We start from the raw sequence: 16,906 nt of genomic DNA, 5'->3' as shown, positions 1-16,906 counted from the left end.
GCCAACATTGAATATCTCCGGTATTCCAAGCCTGGTACCACAGAAGGCAGTGGAAGCACAGCAAAATCCTTGCCTCAAAGAGCACAGAGTCTGGTCCCAGACACTGACAAGGAAGTAAGCGTACCATGCAGAGAGGAACAAAACCCAAAACAAGGACGAATGTAGCGCCTTACAATATATTTCTTCTTACATATAACTTTACTTACATGGAAATTCTAAGGTAGACAGTCTGATTTAGAAGGAGGAAGAAACATAGAAAAGGAATCTGCTGAGGAAAATTAATTTTTGCTTTTGACGCATTCTTCCTACTTAAGATTTCTGTGTGTGGTCTTGATGCCTGCAGCTGCAGCAGCCGTCTTGTGACCATGAGGAAAAGTCCAGTGAATTCACAGATAGCAGCCCAGAACCCTTAAACCACTGAGCCAATGAACACACTCTGGAATCACCTTCTTGCAATTTGTGTTATACAAAAAACATAATGGCTTTCTTGCTTAGGCTGCTGTTAGTCTGATTTTAGATTACATATTAGTTGAAAGCATTCCTAAATTATACAAAGTCTTGCAAAATTTGAAATTTCATATATGTGTGTATAATTACCTTTCATTTAAAGATTATGTGATAAAAAGCATTAACATATAAATATATGCATGTAAATAAAGAGCAGTCATGGCCCCTTTCCTCATTTCTATCTACTGAGGATGGAGGGTATCATTATATTGTTACTGTAAAGTCTCCGCTTGCTCAGCTATTAGATTGGTAGATTAGATTCATTCAGTTATTATTTCCAGAAAGATAGCATTTCCAGGAAGGTGAAAATATATGAAGAAATATAAATGGAATGAGATTATCCTGAAACATCTAGGATATTTCACAAATCTACCTAGAACGTGTGTATTTTGTGTTACATGTGTGATTGTCTAGCTCACATACAAAGATGTTTGAGTTCCCCTGTCAATGCCTGCTCACGGGTCATTCAAATGCCTCCTGCCCACCCACCTCACCATGGAAGCAGCAGTCCCAGCACAAGCCTCCTAGCCAGTAACAGACCTCCCTTAACGAGCACTGGGGACATTTATAGAGGAGTTCTGTAGACATTTTAATGCCTGTTTAAAGCCATCTCTTTAAATATCCCAACGATGTAGAAAGAGAGTTTAGGGCCAAAGTATCTTTTCATATACAGAAAAATACTAATAGATTTCCTGTTACTTAGACTCTCTAGGTATCTTACTCCCTGAAAATTAAAAAAATACAAACAGTATCTTATAGTAGTCATGACATCACCCTCTGTGTGCCTTTGTTTCACCACAGTTTGAAAGTACTCATTTTTCTCCCAAGAGTTAGTTTTGCCTAGTGTTTTTTAAAATAGAAGATTCCTTTTATTTACTGGAGTGCAGAAAAGGGATTTATTTATTTTTTTCTCAAATAGAAAATGCCTCTCCATGAAACCAGTGCATTCCTGCTACCTGAAAAGAGTTTCAGGCACAACGCCCTACACAAAGGATTCACAAGTTAATAACTCTTGTTGCAGGAATAATCCCCTCTAGGGTGGAGAAAGTCCCTAGTAATCCTTCAGAAGAAGTAGCAGCTGACCTGGGAAATGCTGCGATTCGGCGGGGTCAGGCAGAGCAAGGCATCAGGCCATGTGCCGTGGGCTGGCAGAAGTGGAGATGCTCAGTAAGTGATGTCGTGATGTGCTGGAAAACAGGTGAGCAGGGACGAACATGTGGAAAAACAGTGGGATCCAGGAGGGCACTGTTGCGATGGGGGGTGGGGGGCGATGCTGAGAGGAAAAGACGAGAGACTGCCAGGCTGGATCCCAGCCCCAAAGCTTAGCCAACTCCTTGATGCCAGATTTCCTGGGCACCTGCTAGGGGTAGATTCAGAGGGTGTAGCCCAGGACCAGACCAGAGAGATGGTGATCGAGGTCGGATGGAAGAGATCAACAGGCAACACAAGGATGGAGCAGGAAGGGGAGCATTTCATTGTACAGCCCCAGTCTGAGAGTAATTGATCAGGCGGGGATGGGTGGACAGCAAAGGGCCCACAAGACCGGAATCCAAAGGTGGTTCTTACTGAGACCTGAATCAAAGTGAGAACACAGACATCTGATGGGTCTGTCGTGCAAGGTCAAAGCGACAGAAGTGGGTCACAGGAAGACAGCTTGGCCAGAGAACACTGGCTTAGTGCCCAGGCAGGATTCCTTGGCATCAGATGGCTTTGTCACAGCTACTCTTCATTACACCCAATTCCTGCTTGCAGCTATTAACCCTTTTCTTCCTGTTTCCTCTACGTCTTCCTCTGGTGGCGTATCACCATTAGATTTGTACCTAAAAAACGACTCCAGCAGTTACTGACCTAAAACAGTTCTACCTCTGTGCACTGGATGGGAGTTTGCTTCACACAGCTGTGATTTATGGGAGCTGCTTCTGGCTGCAGCCAGTAATTCCCAGAAGTGGCAGTGGGGACCAAGACAAGATCATCTCCTAGAGGGAGGTCTTGGGCTTATAAACAAAGTAAGACCATTGTCTCATTGGACACAAAGTTCTTCTTAAGACAGAGAGTATATGTCCAACAGTGACAAGAACAAACCTGATGTCAACAGCCTGCCTTCTTGTCCTTCTGGTCAACTATCAAAACCCAACTGCCTACATGTTCTCCCAACCTGGATCTGTGTGACCTCTGTTTCCTCTGATACTGAATGTGGCTGGAACTAAGCCAGGCAGGAAGGAAGTCGGTGGAGAGGGTTGTGATCGGTACCAAGAGCTGTGCTCATCTCGTGTCTTCATCCCAGACTCAGCAGGGCGGGCGCAGTTCTTCTTTACCTAGAAATCGTCACTGTGTTTTGTGCTGTGCTCCTGCCAGAGACTATGCTTCTCCAATATCCATCACCTCTTAAGGTCTTTACTTGAATGCCACCCTCTCCATGAAGCCTTCCTTGATGGCACATTTAAAATGGCAAACACCTATTCCCCCAGCCCCATGCTCCCCTCGGCCGCCCTGCTATATTTCTACCCGTGACTGTGATCACCATGACACGGTGTTTATCAGACTTACTCATTTGTCACTGTCTCCTCCATCAGGAAAGCAGGGCTTTACCTGTTTTATTTGGTACCTTCTAGCAGTAGGGCTGGCAGAGTAGGTACTCAAAGAATTTTTTAAATTTTTTACATTTATTTTCATTATTATATTTAGTTTATGATTTTATTTTATTATATTTGCTAAGTCGCTTCAGTCGTGTCTGACTCTGTGCGACCCCATAGACGGCAGCCCACCAGGCTCTGCCGTCCCTGGGATTCTCCAGGCAAGAACACTGGAGTGGGTTGCCATTTCCTCCTCCAGTGCATGAAAGGGAAAAGTGAAAGTGAAGTCGCTCAGTCGTGTCCGACTCTTAGCGACCCCATGGACTGCAGCCTACCAGGCTCCTCTGTCCATGGGATTTTCCAGGCAAGAGTACTGGAGTGGGGTGCCATTGCCTTCTCCTTATTATATTTACATTATACTAAATTTATGTTTTATTTATATTTATAAATATATTATTTATATTATATTTATTATATATTTATCTTATTTATTATTATTAAATTTATTTATTTTTATTTTTGGCTGTGCTACACTCAGGATTACTCTTGTTGCAGTGAGCAAGAGTTACTCTCTTGTTGCAGAACGCAGGCTATCTAGGCTCGTGGGCCTCAGTAGTTGCGACTCTTGGGCTCTAGAGCACAGGCTCAGTAGTTGTGGCACCCGGGCTTAGCTGCCCCGAGGCATGTGGAATCTTCCCAGGCCAGGGAATGAACCCACATCCCCCGCATTGGCAGCCAGATTCTTAACCATTGGACTACCAGGGAAGTTCCTCAAAGAATTTTTATTGAATAAAGAATGAAGAAAGTCTAGGATCTGTTACAGAAGTCTCACTCTATTATCGTATCCAATTCTCTCTCCACCCTCTTGTTATTCTTCATCTCGGAAAGCCAAAGCAGTCATGTAACATACATAGTAAGGCCCCTCACTTGCAAGAGACGGGCCTGGGCTGTAAGCCCACATCTTTCTCTAAATTTATTATATTCCTTGACAACATACGTGACCTCCTTGAGAAGATAAACAGGGAGGAAAGGAGAGAGAGAGAAAAAAACAACATGCATCTAAACCTGGGTGAATCCAAGTAGGCTATTAAGACTTCCACGGCCACAAAAGCATCACGACCATTTTTGCTGTTTTGTTTGTCCACGGAACCGTCAAGCAGAGCGCTGACAAAGTGCATTCCATGATGCACCCTGTTATAAAGGCCCACAGGGAATCTTTGCAGATTGCAGCCTCTTCTCCACAGAAATCACGTGTCGCCAGCATCCCCATGCCAGTGGCTTCTTGGAGCTGTAAATAGATGAAAGATGTGTAAGACAAGCGGCGCTTTGCTAGTCTGCCGGAGGGGAGGAGGAAGATGCTACCTGGCAAATCGGGCCTCTTTAAAATCCTTCTTAAGGAGATGCATGATTGATGAGCCACTTAGAACACAGCACTGCATTCCCGTGTGTTCTAAACGAGTTCCACAGAGAAGCAGTTGTTGGAAGACAAGATATGGGGCCTCTGCGTAGGCTTCCTCTTCTTGCTTCTAACAGAGGAGGAATGGCAAAGTGATCTTAGGGCTACAGGTGGGAAAGAGAGGTTCCTTTGAGAGAAAAGTGATTTAACCTTCAGGCAATGGAATTTCAGTGCCTCCAATTAGACAGTTTTATTCCCCCAATATTTTATTGAAGTATGATTGACTTACAATGTTGTGTTAGTTTCTGGTATACAGCAAAGGGGTTCAGTATACATATACATATATATATATAAACTGTAATATATATATAAAACTGTAATATATATATATATATATATATATATATATATCTTGTGTGTGTGCTCAGTCATGTCTGACTCTGCGATCCCAGTGAGCTGTAGTCTGCAGGCTCCTCTGTCTGTGGGATTTTCCAAGGCAAGAAAACTGGAGTGGGTTGCCATTTCCTCCTCCAGGGGATCTTCCTGACCGAGGGATAGAACCTGTGTCCCTTGCATTGGCAGGTGGGTTCTTTACCACCGAGACACCTGGGAAAGCCTGTGTCTTCTACATATTCTTTTCCATTATGGTTTATTACAGGATATTGACTATAGTTCCCTGTGCTATACAGTAGGTCCTTGTTGTTTATCCACTCTGTTTGTGACAGTTTGCATCTGCTCGTCCCAACCTCCTAATTTATTCCTCCCTAACTCCTCCCCCTCCCCACATTGGTTATCATATGTTTGTTTTCCGTGCAATCAGACTTTAAAAAAAAATTTTTTTTTTGGCTGCACCACATCTTCGTTGCTGTGCACAGGTTTTCTCTTATTGCGGCGAGTGGGGGCTACTCTCTAGTTGTGCACGACCTTCTCATTGTGGTGGTTTCTCTTGTTGTGGAGCACGGGCTCTAAGCACTTGGACTTTAGTAGTTGTGGTGCATGGGCTCAGCTGCCCCTCGGCATGTGGAATCTTCCCAGAGCAGGGATCGCTGAACCCGTGCCCCCTGCCTTGGCAGGCCGATTCTTAGCCACTGGACCACAGGGAAGTCCCAATTAGACTGGTTTGATGTCAATAGCGCCACTGAGACTTAACGCTGTACACAAGGAGCTCACTATGAAAAGTGTGAAGATGGTGAAGGGCTTGTTTAGCTTACAGACAAAAGCAAACACCCTCGTGACATCACCTTGACAGCACCCACAGGCCCGACGTGCTGCTTTGAAATCTTTCTCATCTCAGGATGATAAGCCCCTTCTGGAGAGGCCCTGCAGGACTGTCCCTTAGGTCAGCACAAGGCTGTGGCTGATTGATAGTGACTCTGCATGTCTGCTCATCAGCCGGGTGACCTATAGGACATAAACTTCTCTTCTCTGGACTTTTTCATCTATGAAATAACAGGACTGGACCAGCAAAAATTCTCAGAACTGTTCAACTAAAACATTCATCATTCTCATGACACTGTGGCTGAAATAGTACATTAATTTGACATCTCAGTAACCCCAGCCATCCTCCATTCCCACTCATTCTGAGTGGGAGTTTTCTGCCCTCTCTAACTTACCCAAAGCATTGGCTGATTATTTGATATATTAAAGAATGATGAATAAATGGATAGTGACAGAGATAAGATCACTTGCTAAGTGTTCTCAGGTAACTTTCCTAATCCTTCTCGGTTTCAGTGCTTCTAAGGCTTGATTATTTACAGGGAAAAAAAAGGCAAAAGTTGCTCAAGAATGAGTGATATAACAAATAACTGCATACACTTCACAGATAGCTTTGGGTGTCTCCAGATTTAAATATAGAGCATCCCTGGTAGCTCAGATGGTAAAGAATCTGCTTCCAATGCAAGAGACCTGGGTTCGATCTCTGGGTCAGGAAGATCCCCTGGAGAAGGAAGTGGCAACCCACTCCAGTATTTTTGTCTGAAAAATTCCATGGATGGAGGAGCCTGGCGGGCTATAGTCCATGGGGTTGCTAAAAGACAGACACGACTGAGTGACTTTATATATCAAAAATCTGAACTCTAAGGAACAGTTCAAGATTGTTGAAAGGGAGCCACCTCTGTCCATGGAATTCTCCAAGCAAGAATACTGGAGGGGGTAGACATTCCCTTCTCCAGGGGATCTTTCTGACCCAGGGATCTAACCTGGATCTCCTGCATTGCAGGTGGATTCTTTGCCATCTGAGCCACCAGGGAAGCCCATTGAGCTGCACCTTTGGGTGAATTTGTGGGCAGCTCTGCATGATGAAATGCACTGTCATTTGATTTCCATGTCCTTTCTCGGAATGATGAACTCGGCTGCAAAAGCCGCACTGTTGGTGCAGCTGTTACCAACGAGCTAATTGAGTTTGTTGGCCTTGAAAAGGCATCAGTAGAGTAATGCGATGAGGTAATGCTGTGTTCCTGTCCTCTGGATTCCCCCTCTGCCATTACCAAGGCTTTATTTATGAGGCCGGAAATGAAAGCCGAAAACAGAAATGGTCCTTAGATGTGACTGGCTTTCCTCTGTTTTCAAATACAGCTGAGATGCAAGGGTTCAAGTTGTGCAGGGCAGCCCTGAAGGCAGATGATTGTGCCCCCTCTGGGGTTCCTGAGGGTCTGATGGGCATGGCTCCAAGGAGAACACGTGCCCAGGGATGTGGTTTGTTGGCAGGCAGACACAACTGCCCGGGGGTGGCATCTGGAAGAAGGAAGCAACAGACCGAGAAAAGCCTGGATGCTCAAACACCCACTATAAACAGAACCAGAATGGCACAAGGCAAGGTCAAGTTGACCCAGCAGACAGGAAGGTCAGTTTGGAACAAGGGGAGGGCAGGGCCCCCCTCTGACCCAAAGTCAAAGGAAGAGGAGCATGTCTGGTTGGCTGCCCCGTGGAGGTGGCATGTCTGTTAAAGGCCTGAGCAGGAGCCATGGAGGGAAGTCCCTTAGGGCTTTGGAAGGAAGAGCAAACCAGGCAACCTGTCGCTGGAAATTCACTGAGCCCCCTGTACCAGGGGCTGGGTGACAGCAAACCAAGCAGAGCACCTGCCCTCAAGGAAATTACCTTCTAGTGGTGAAAGAATTAATAGGGCGTAAAGCCAGGCAGACAGGCCCATGGAAGAGAAAAGAGAGCCCAGAAATGAATGCTTATGGTGGTAAAATGATTTTCACCATGACTTGCAAGACCATTCAATGGAGAAAACAGTATTTTTTTTTTAACATACAGTGTTGGGAAAATTGGATGTGCGTGCTCAGTCTCTCAGTCGTGTCCAACTCTGCGACCCCAAGGACTGTAGCCCGCCAGGTTCCTCTGTCCATGGGGATTCTCCAGGCAAGAATACTGGAGTGGGTTTCTGTGCCCTCCTCCAAGGGATCTTCCCGACCCAGGGATTGAACCCATATCTCTTATGTCTCCTGCATCGGCAGGTGGGTTCTTTATCACGAGTGCCACCTGGGAAGCCCAGGAAAACTGGATATCCACAAGCAAAAGAATGATGTTGGACCCTGACCTTCCATCATCTACAAAAATTAACTCAAAACTGGATCAAAGACCTCAATGTAAGAGCTAAAACTATAGAACTTTTAGATGAAAACATAGGGGAAAGTGAACTGATGGGTATAAACATAAGTGGGAAAAGATTGCTTCAGCTACACCCAAGTGGGACAAAGAAGACAGAATAGAGAGCTGGGTGGAACTGGAGAGCTGGTTAGCGTTGGTGTCCAGGAAGTTGTCTCAGAGAGGGGATGACGAAGTTGAGCTCTGAAAGATGAAAATGGTTGGGGAAGTGCTCTAGACAGAAGGAAGATAAATCACAAAGGCCTTTTTTAAGAAAGGAATGGGCTTGATATCAGTCATGAGAGAGATGACCTGGGAGACAGAAGGAGGGCCCAGATGTTGGAGGGCTTTCGGGGCCACGGTGAAAGTGAAAGTGAAGCCGTTCTGTCGTGTCCGACTCTTTGCGACCCCATGGACTGTAGCCTACCAGGCTCCTCTGTCCATGGGATTTCCCAGGCCAGAGTGCTGGAATGGGTTGCCATTTCCTTCTCCAGAGGATCTTCCCAACCCAGGGATCGAATCCGGGTCTCCCATATTGTAAGCAGACGCTTTACCATCTGAGCTCAGGGAAATGGGAGACCACTGGAGCGTTAACCAGGGGAATGATGATATGGGAGCCCAGCCAGTAGCTTACTTAATCCAGGACTGTAGCCGAGGGTGAGAAATGGCTGGTTTCTGGACCTATTGGCAGTGGGGAAGGTAGAGCTGATGGAGCTGAAAATGAATCAGGTGGAAGATGTGAGGGAGAGAAAGAAAACTCGAATCCCAAGATTTGGGGCCTGAGCAACCAGGTAGATTGGCACCATGGTGCCATTTAAAGATATACAAAAGTTTGCCGTGGGGATTGACATGTTTATGGGGAAGTGCAACAGTTCTGCTGGGGCCAGGTTAAGACTAAGATTTCTATTAAACCTCCTGATGGAGAATTTGAGGAGGCAGTTGGATTTAAAAGCCTGAACTTCAAGGAGGAGATCCAAGTTAAAAACTAAAAATCCAAGGGGTGTGTGTGTGTGTGTGTGTGCGCGCGCATGTGAGTGTGGTATATTCATATATACATATCTGACTTTGAATAACTTGTGCATACATTAATGATCATTAGTCACTCAGTTGTGTCCCCATGAACTGTAACCCAGCAGGCTCCTCTGTCCATGGAATTCTCCAGGCAAGAATACTGGAGTGGGTTGCCATTTCCTTCTCCAGAGGATCTTTCCAACCCAGGGATGGAACCCGGGTGAAAAACAACAACAAGATAAATGATATGTGTATGTGCCTGTGTTTATACAAACACACGTGGGGCTTTGAATAATAAATGTTCATGCCTGTATAATGTCATATGCTATATTACATTGCATGTTATAATACAATTGACCAGTCACAAGTCATGTCCAACTCTTTGCAACCCCATGGACAACAGCACGCCAGGCTCCTCTGTCCTTCACTATCTCCCAGAGTTTGCTCAAATTCACATCCATTGAGTTGGTGATGCTATCTAATCATCTCAACCTCTGCTGCCCCCTTCTCCTTTTGCCTTCATTCTTTCCCAGCATCAGAGTCTTTTCCAGAGAGTCAACTCTTTGCATCAGGTGGCCAAAACATTGGAGCTTCATAAATGAATATTCAGGGTTGAGTTGCTATATAGCTCAAAGTCCTGAGAGTGATTGAGTGAGATCCCCAGGGCCAAAGCCAGGCCTGGGAGAGCTCTGACTGCAACGCACTGGAAGAGGGAAAGGCAGCAATGATGCTGGAAAAGGAGTGGAGAAAACAGGAGTGGAGTAGAAGGAAGACGAGCTGAGTCTTGGAAGCCCAAGGAGACAGGGCAGGCTTGGTGGCCTTGAGGACACCACTGCTGAGACACAGAGCTCCCTGTCCTCTACCAGAAGCCCAGAAGTGGTAAGGCAGAGAAGCTTGTGCCGAGAGAGCCAGACGAGCTTCCGGGCCTCCTCTGATGGGGGTGTGGCCTCACACTTCCCCAGCTCTGGGACTTGGACCCTCTTAGTGCTCCATCCTTCTGAACCACGCCCAGAACAGTCTCTCAACACCACTCACCCACCGTGGGGGTGGGATCCCACAGTTTGCCAGGCTGGTTTATCACAGTGTCCAGGCCAGGCAGCTTTCAGATGTCCAAAGGTTCACTGTGGAAGTCTGGGAAGGTGCAAAGATGGGGAAGAAACCCCCAGAAGAGTTCAAGTATAGGAAGAAATGATCACTGATTGCTGGCAAAACCTGGAGCCCAGACCTGCCTCTCTACACCCCAGCCAACCTCCCTGACATCAAGACCAGAAATTGAAACCAGGCTCTCTGGGACGGTCCAGCTTTTTGAAAATCACCCAATGGTTGTGAACGTTGGATCCTTGCACCTTAAGGATTCTACTTGAGGACAACAAAAGATAATGGGATAAAGTGCATAGAATCAGCAGATAGAACAGCTTCAGGAAGACAGTGTTAATTCATTCTGTTTTTACAGAAAGCCCGCTGTCAATTTCATAATGAAGCAAAAGTGCCTGCTATGAGTCGTATGCTTTTGGGTCCAAATGCAGGGACCGGAACCTCTAAGTCTGCCCTTGAGACATCTCTTCTCTTGCCTTTTGGCTCTTTAACTTCTGTGCCATAATTAACCCCTTTTTGTGTCACCTCCTCTTCAGTTACACACTTAGGGTGGTGCCCACCTTGTAGATGGGGACAACTACTTCACCTCCCCAAGAGCAGAAATATTTCCTCACAAATATTTCCTAGGCCAATAAATGATGGTGGTATTTGTAGCCTCACACACACACACACACACACATACACACAGAGCTGGAAAGAATGGGATCATTAAAATATTTTTTTAAACCCCCTGCACAGCAGTCTGTATTCTCTGAATCACTACTTGACAAAAAGGGGGGAGAAGAATCATTGATTGGACTCCGTGAGCTGAGCCTAAACATGCAGAGAATGAAAGTCCTGTCTATGAAGAGACGAGAGAGGAAAAAGTGCTTGCTTCCTAATGGAAGAGCGAAATTTCTGTGAGAGGAAAAAATGAAAGACGGCTGAAAACAAAAGCAAGATGAATCACTTTCATTCTGAAAGGAACACAGTGAAACAATGGTGCTAAATGAGATACAATTCCTGACAAAGATCTTCTCTGTTCTCCACGGGCTTTTATTGTGCCGTGTGTACCAAGACTTATGTTTTATCTTCCAGAAAAGAGCCAGCATACTTTATTTTATGCACGGTACCTCTCTCCGCCTCGCCTCCCCGCTTACTGAGATTTAAGTCAGCTATTGTAGCGCTCTATCTCTGATCAGCCTTAAAGATCTGAAAAGCCCTGAGTTTGCAAGAAGGAAAAAAGGCCTCCGGGTTTGACAGTGATAGATCCTGCTCGTCCCCTCGGGAAGATATTCCTGCACTAGGATGACCACAGAGCCTTGGGATGACAAGCTATACCCCCTGCTCACCCGTGCCTTTCTGCAGAGGTCAAGGCAGCTGCAGGGGCAAAGGAATAGCCCAGCAAGCTCAGCTTGGGCTGTGCTTACCCAACACAGGGGTGACGCTCCAGATTAGATGCGACAAGTTTAGGGTGAAAGGGATCATGGAGAGCCAGTCCTGGAACTCAAGAATGGTATTAAGGAAGACATGAGCAGTCGCTCAGTCGTGTCTGACTCTTTGTGACCCCATGGACTGCAGCCTACCGGGCTTCTCTGTCCATGGAATTGTCCAGGCAAGAATACTGGAGTGAGTGGTCATTTTCCTTCCCCAGGGGATTTTCCTGACCCAGGGATCAAATCTTCGTCTCTTGCATTGAAAGTCAGATTCTTTACCACTAGTACCACCTGGGAAGCCTGTTATCAAGGAAACTAAGGTTTAAAATGCAAAAATGATCCTTTAAACTTAGACCTAAACCCCTATTCAGCTGCTTTCAAGAAGTGTGCCTTTGGCTTGGATAGGAGGAGAGTTGGGGGAGAATGGACGGATGGATGTGTATGTATGGCTTAATCCCTTTGCTGTTCACCTGAAAGTATCACATTGTTAATCGGCTATACCCCAATATAAAATAAAAAAATTAAAAACAAGAAGTGTGCCTTTGGCTCCATAAACCTCAATCTCTTCATCTGTAAAATGGGACAATAGCAGCCTCACCTGCATGCCCAAAGAGGTCATGCAGGTGAGGCCCTTATCACCATCATAAAGGGCTGGAAGGATACCACTTGTTGTTGTTATTACTTTTAGAGACTGTCAGACTTTTGTACCCCTGGCGTTTCTTGGAGCAGTTGGTGATTAATACCTTTTTATTTTTAATGAATGTACAATTAGAGCACAATTAGGCAAAGAGAATTGCATTACTCTTCTGATTAAGAGCCTGGTACCCAAAGGATGAAGTCCAAACTCTTGTAGCAAGGCTTTGCATCTGGCCCCAAGCTCCCCTGCCAGCCTCCTCTCACGCCAGGCAAGCTTGCACAGCCACCCCCAATTGTCCATACCCGCTGAGGGACTCACACACCCGAATCTGCCTTGCGTCTCTAAGTCTGTGTGCAGCCTGTGTTCAGTCTTTCCCTGGATACCTGTGAGTGAGTTGGAGATCTTCTCTACAACATCCCAAGCCCAACCCAAATGCCACTTTCCCTCCGAAGGCTTCCTTTCACTGCTGCAGTACACTGGAAGTCTCTCTCCCTTTTGGGTTCACACTGTGTTTTACAACAGTGCTTTCCATAGTGTGGTCCCCGGACCAGCAACATCAGCATCAGCAGGGAACTTACTAGAAATGCAAATTCTTAGGCCCCACCCAGCGTCTACTGAATCAGACACTCTTCGGGGTGGGGCCCAGCAACCTGTGTTTCAACAAGCCTTCCAGATGCTTCTGATGCAAACTTATATTAGAAAGCCATCACGCTATGCAAACTTCTACTATAACATATCTCATAGTGTATGAAAATCACCTAAAAACAGGACCATCTTCCTTGCTTCTTCAGTTCAGTTGCTCAGTCGTGTCTGACTCTTTGCGACTCCATGGACTGCAGCACACCAGGCTTCCCTGACCATCACCAACTCCCAGAGCCTACTTAAACTCATGTCCATCACGTCGGTGATGCCATCCAACCAGCTCATCCTCTGTCGCCTCCTTCTCCTCATGCTCTCAATCTTTCCCAGCATCAGAGTCTTTTCCAAAGAGTCAGTTCTTCACATCAGGTGGCCAAAGTATTCAGCTTCAGCATCAGTCCTTCCAATGAATATTCAGGACTGATTTCCTTTAGGATGGACTGGTTGGATTTCCTTGCAGTCCATGGGACTCTTCAAGAGTCTTCGCCAACACCACAGTTAAAAAGCATCAGTTCTTCGGCGCTCAGCTTTCTTTATAGTCCAACCCTCACATCCATACATGACTACTGGAAAAACCATAGCTTTGGCTAGACGTACCTTTGTTGGTAAAGTAATGTCTCTGTTTTTTAATATGCTGTCTAGCCTCTTAGCCAAGTTATTTTTCTTGCCTGTGTCCTAATTTTTTTTTGAGTTACAGTTGATGTACCATGTTATATAAGTTATTGTGTGTTTGTGTATGCTCAGTCATGTCTGACTCTTTTTGACCCCAAAGACTACCCCAAGCAGCCCGCCAGGCTTCTCTGTCCATGGAATTTTCCAGGCAAGAATACTGAGCAGGTTGCCATTTCTTTTACAGGTATATAATATAGTGATTCACAATTTTTAAAGGTTATACTCTGTTTATAGTTATTATCAAATATTGGCTATATTTCCTGTGTTGTACAATACACCTTTGTAGCTTATTTTATTTTATTAATTTTTGGCCACACCACATGTCTTGTAGGATCTTAGTTCCCCAACCAGGGATTCCTTCCTCAGCAAGGAAAATACAGAGTCTCAACTACTGGACCACCAGGGACTCCTGACTTGTAGCTTATTTTATACTGAACAGTTTGTATCTGTTAATTCACTACCCTTCTATTACCCCCATCCCCCCAGCAACCACTAGTTTGTTCTCCGTATCTGTGAGTCTGCATCTTTTTTGTTATATGACGATCGTTGTGTTTTTTAGATTCCACATGTATGTGATATCATACAGTATTTGTCTTTCTCTGACTCATTTCACTTGGCAGGATACCTTCCAGAGCCATCCTTGTTGTTGCAAATGGCAAAATTTCATACTTTTCATGGCTGAGTAGTATTCCATCATGTGTGTGTGTTCTTTACCTATTCATTTGTTGATGGGCACTTAGGTTGCTTCCATGTCTTAGCAACTGTAACTAATGCTGCCATGAACATTGGGGTTCATGTATCTTTTTGAATTCGTGCTTTTGGTTTTTTTCAGATATATACCCAGGAGTGGAATTGCTGGGTCATATGGAAGTTCTAGTATTAGTTTTTTGAGCAATCTCCATTGCCTCCTAATTTTCCTGATCTATAAAAATGCACCTAATCACATTAGGTAGAGGTGCTTAAGAATTAGAAATAATACATGGAAAATGTGAGATACTCTAACCCAAACACTAATCCTCTCTAACCCCTTCACGTCTGACTCCTAACTGTTTATTCATTCTGCCTAGCATATCAGTCATTATATAAAACTTTTCACTGCTTTGCAAAAGAGACCCAACCCACTGGTCTATTCCCAGGTGAAGGGAGTCCGTTAGCCTTTCGGGAATTGAAGGAACTGTCCCAGCACTGGAAAAGAAAGCTCAAATCATTACGTGTGAGTTAAATCTAAGTTAACAGGCTATACCTGTTCAGCAAGAGGCTGAAGTTGGGAGGAAAGAAAAAAATCATTCATGACTATACACAGGTAGGGATGAGTCAAGCTGGGGTCAGGCAAGGACAGGTTAAGGGGAGGGGTAGGGGCCTACCTTGGCTGGGCTGCCTTGCGTGAAATTTTCTCTCCATCAATTAGAGAGCATGCAGAAGATCCAAGAAATCGCACTGTTTGCCTGTGAGCCTGGTTCTGAAACCGTGCACGTGCTGCATGATGGGATTCCTGAAGTGGGGCCTGGTAGCCATGTCCACGTCATCTCTGCAGCCCTGCCCCCGAGTAAAGTCTCGTGGCAGCTTTGCTGGCTGGTTTAGTTACGCACGTGATGAATGCCATGGGGGCAGACAGGGCCTGCGGTAACCTGGGAACACTTCCCAGGAGTGAGCCATGGGAATAAAAGAGATGTGGGATTCAGGTGGGCAGAGAGGGGTCAGTCCATGTCCCAACAAGGAGAGCAGCCTGGACAATCTCTATTGTGCTAATCTCTTAGGGCCTTGTCTGCTTCTTTCATAGTGCTTTTCAAAATTCGTAATTGTTATTTACTTAACCCTGGCTTCCTTCTCCTTCTGTACATTCTAGTAGGGCAGGAATCATGTCTAAGTTTCTCATCTTTTTGTCTAGACGGGGTCTGGCATGTGGTAGGTTCTCAACACACGTTTCCAGTATTTACCTCGATGAACCCTATTGAAGTAAATAAACAAATTGCCGTATTTCAAGCACAATGAAGGACCAGGCTGGCTGACACAGAGCGTCTACGCTGGTGAAGCTGCAGAGGGTGATCAGTGAGGTGGGGGTCTCCTTCTAGAAGGCTTTGACATTTTTGCTGCAAAAATTGGACTTGACTCCATGGTCAATAGAGAATTTCGAGCTCCCAGGAAACAAGAACTACTTCTCATCCGTTTTGCACATTTGTTGGGTACCTAGACGGGTGCCGGACATCATCACAAAGTAAAAGCAGCGAGTATCCTGCATCAAAGGAGATCAGAGTCTGGGCGGTGACGGGTGTGGGTGGTGCATGTATGGAAGCCAAGGTGGCCCAGGGCAGGAGCGATGAGTGCGAACCAGGCGCATGGTGCAAAAGGAGCTCAAAGAGGGAGACTCTGAGGTTCCCCCGGGGAAAACAGAGAACACTCCAGGGAGCACAGCGTGTTTGCGCTGGACGTGGAAGGCGCGGCATTCAGGCTTGGAGAGCTGGGCGTTGAGTGAGGACGCAGTCGCTGTGGAGTTGGGGATGTAGGGAGAGAGCAGGTGGTGGAGCTTGTTGACTCATCTCTGCCGCCCCCACGATGTCGAGCACAATGCATCGCCCGCTGCTGGCATTTAGTGAGCGTGATGTCTGTTGGTGTAGCACTGTACAGCCTTGAGCAGGGGAGTGACAGGAAACTGCAAATAGATAAGACACAACTTCATCAGAACTATAATTTTTCTCTGACCCAAAATACCACTCAACTTACAGTGGGCGCTATAGGTTGCTCCATCAAGCGGAGAGGATGGTTTTTGTGGGGAGTGGGGATAGTGTGTGTGTTTATGTGTATGAGAGAATCCATGCAGAAACTATAAAGGCAGGCAAAGACAGCCCATGTGTGAGTTTAAACCATGTCAAGGATTTCATCCTAAAGGCAGCAAGGAGCCTTTGGAGAGTTTTAATCAGGGGCATAGGACCAGAGCTGAATTTTAGGGAGATCACATTACTGGCTTGCGAAGGATGAGCTGTAGTATCAGGTACCCTTCCTCCCTGCTCCCATAGTAACTACAGTTTTTCTCTACCTCATCATGGGGTTCTAAACGTGTATATTTGTCCTTCCCTCCCATCATAGAAGGGCAAGCTTCTCGAGGTCATGAAGTGGATCTTATCTACCCTTGTGTCCAAGTGCTTGTCAAATAGAAAGCACTCATTATTAAATTAGCAAGATTGTAGGGAGGGAGAACCATGGAGAAATGATTTGAGTAATTCAAGCAAGAAATGACAATAGTTTAAGCAAGGGTAGCATTTGGAAAGGATGAAATAAGGGAGACAGATGTCAAATACACAGTGGTAAAACAGAAAGGACTTTATGACAGATGGGAGAGGGGTGACCACGAGGGGGAATTGGGGATTTGAACAAC

The 16,906-nt window shown here is 45.7% G+C and overlaps 2 long non-coding RNA genes across 2 annotated transcripts in view; one reads left to right on the top strand and one right to left on the bottom strand.

The window, feature by feature from the left end:
• The window catches only part of LOC145532603 (uncharacterized), a 37,861-nt gene extending 35,196 nt beyond the window's left edge, over window positions 1-2,665 (top strand). The window contains exon 4 of the long non-coding RNA XR_014073421.1: window positions 1,529-2,665. This is a non-coding gene — a long non-coding RNA (uncharacterized LOC145532603). The remainder of the gene's footprint in view (window positions 1-1,528) is intronic.
• A 1,179-nt stretch (window positions 2,666-3,844) lies between these two features.
• LOC145532589 (uncharacterized) overlaps window positions 3,845-16,906 on the bottom strand; it is a 571,872-nt gene continuing 558,810 nt past the window's right edge. Inside the window, exons 9-10 of the long non-coding RNA XR_014073407.1 lie at window positions 14,898-16,183; window positions 3,845-4,368 (exon numbers count right to left, since the gene is read on the bottom strand). This is a non-coding gene — a long non-coding RNA (uncharacterized LOC145532589). The remainder of the gene's footprint in view (window positions 4,369-14,897; window positions 16,184-16,906) is intronic.

Source organism: Giraffa tippelskirchi, chromosome 13, assembly GCF_054371585.1.
Source record: "Giraffa tippelskirchi isolate mGirTip1 chromosome 13, T2T-mGirTip1v1.2.pri, whole genome shotgun sequence".
NCBI classification, from domain to species: domain Eukaryota; kingdom Metazoa; phylum Chordata; class Mammalia; order Artiodactyla; family Giraffidae; genus Giraffa; species Giraffa tippelskirchi.
This window is presented reverse-complemented; position numbering and strand designations above follow the sequence as displayed.